The sequence below is a fragment of the Palaemon carinicauda genome, chromosome 18, assembly GCF_036898095.1.
Source record: "Palaemon carinicauda isolate YSFRI2023 chromosome 18, ASM3689809v2, whole genome shotgun sequence".
Taxonomy (NCBI): domain Eukaryota; kingdom Metazoa; phylum Arthropoda; class Malacostraca; order Decapoda; family Palaemonidae; genus Palaemon; species Palaemon carinicauda.
This window is the reverse complement of record NC_090742.1, coordinates 35,654,609-35,657,108: the sequence shown is the minus strand read 5'-3', so window position 1 is coordinate 35,657,108 and position 2,500 is coordinate 35,654,609. Positions and strand designations below refer to the sequence as shown.

Sequence of the window (2,500 nt, the reverse complement as noted above, 5' to 3'; positions counted from 1 at the left end):
ACAACCATTTATTTTTCATAGTATAGATTTTCTTTTTCTTTTGCTTATTTCTTTGCATGAAATATCTCATGAGCTTGGTATCAAGATAAATAGAAAAAAGACAGAAATGACGAGAACGGAATATGCAATGGAAGATAAAATATGATTGGAAGGAGAAAGGATTAATGAGGCAGAATCATTAAAATATTAAAGAACTATGATTGTAAAAACCAAATCAGACAATGGCTAGGTTAAGCAAAATTTGGAAATCAAATCGCCTGATATTTCTTATAAAAGTCTGGCTATATATCAGTTTAGTGAGATCGGTGTTACTCTATGGACAGGAGTCATGGTATGACAATGAAACAATCTCCAACAGATTTAGTAGATTTGAGAACAAAGCTCTCGGAAAAATATTGGGAGTTGAATAGCAGGACAGGATTAGAAAGGAAACTATAAGATATTACTCGAGTGCCATATGTAGATTAGATCATGGTGAGAGGCAGATGAAGATGGTTTGGGCATGCTCTTCGCACTCCCCAAGAGAGATTAGTTCACCAAACATTCACCTGGGCTCCACAAAGCACTAGAAGAGTTGGCTCCACAAGGCATTAGAAGAGTTGGAAGACCCAGGTCTACATAGCTGAGAGCTATGAAGCGTGAAGTGGGAGGTGATGATTGGAAAAGCATTAAATTAAAAACTCAAGATAAAGACGACTGGCGAAATCTAACCGAGGCCCTTTACGTTAATAGGCGTAAGAGGAGATGATAAGGATGATTTCTAAAGCCTGCGTATTCAGCATAAGCTTTTGTTGCAAAGCGGAGTCCATACGTTTGATTGTATAAAAGATAATAATCTGTATATAATAGAAAGGCAAATAGTATCCATTTATTCATAATAAAATCAATTTAATTTATTTATTTGTCTTCTTCCAGCCCTTGGCGCCCTGTTAAAGTAAGCTGGTCTTCCGGGACATGACGTAAGTATTCCGTCTGTACGCTTTTATGTTTTTATTGCGGTATTGATGCACTAGTATATAGATGATATATTTTAATCCGAGATGAGAGACTTAACATCTCTACGCTTTTACGTTCTCTCTCTCTCTCTCTCTCTCTCTCTCTCTCTCTCTCTCTCTCTCTCTCTCTCTCTCTCTCTCTCTCTCTCTCTACGGTATGGCCAGTGGGTCCTGGGCATGGCTATAGGCTACTAGTATATAAATTATTTATTTAGTTGCCAGACTCAGGCGCTGCAATTGGTATCATATCCTAGTGATCAAAACTCCTCGGGGAAATTATTTATCCTCTTATGGTACATAAACTATGTAAGGTCTGAAATATGATTTATACTCCCGTAAAAAATAACTTCCACTCGCTCGAAAAAGTTTTAAACCTCTTTACAGTCCATGATATTAGACAGGGTCTTCTGAAAGAGAATATTCGAATTTTTAATGGTGATCTACAGCTCTTGTAGAATATTTTCGTTTCTGGAAAACTTTCTATTTTTATTGCGGGGAGAGATTGGGCTTATGTATTATGTAAACTATTTTGGATTTTTATGACAAACAATCCATTTCTCCTGTGGATATATGTCACAGTTATTCCGAGAAGAAATTTATTTTCACTTATGTAAAGTGGTTTAAGGTTCTTCTGGGAAATTATCTTAGCTATCCTGAAAAAACGATAGTTGCTACTAGAAAACGAATGTAAGTGTCTAATTTATCATCATAACATCAGTACACTATCATCGACTGAGATCGATTATTGGAGATTCCTACTTGTGTAGCAAAATCCTTAAAAGAATTTTCGGGTTCACGTGTAGGTTCCATGTTAATCAGTATGCATGATTCATAACTACTAGTTTACTACGTGGCGCTGTTTATTTGAAACGCTCATGTCCCCATTCTGTCATACATAGCTGTAATATAAGATAGCACCAATGCTGAAATATTTGAAATTTGTGACGTCACTCTTAATAAGGGCCTGTGGTGAGATATATGCTAGTCCTGGACTGGACGACGGCAAGTCTAACTGTGGAGTATAATACCGCTCAATATCCGTTAACTATCGTCGTTTAACATTTCTTATAAGTATTGCATTTTAGTGAATAGATATTATCATTTACGTAAAGAAATGGTTAAGTGATTGAGAGTGTTACTTGATTTGAATAGGTCGACATTCGATTTCATTACATTATTGTGATGTCATGTTCACTATAGATTTTGAGGTGCGAGTAAAACTTGTACTTCATGATACTGTTGTCTTGGGAAAAAAAATCTTATAGGGTTTCATATTTCTTATTAGATATATTTAAAGGTTTATATTTCTATCAGGACATTCAATTTAAATAAATTTTGCATTGTTATCAATAAATTCTATTTAAACCTTTGATTATTTATTCTCGGCAATAATTTCTAAATTCTAGACCTGTTGATGACTAACGTTCATTTTAAATTTGTGCAGAATATCCACAGAAAGAAACTGACTCATTCATAACTGGGTTACTTTAAATGAACTTGTAAAT

General features: G+C 34.9%; 1 protein-coding gene across 2 annotated transcripts in view; it reads right to left on the bottom strand.

Annotated features, from left to right (window-relative positions):
• LOC137657040 (uncharacterized) overlaps positions 1 to 2,500 on the bottom strand; it is a 273,663-nt gene that overhangs the window by 12,764 nt on the left and 258,399 nt on the right. The gene's annotated exons all lie outside the window — the stretch shown is intronic.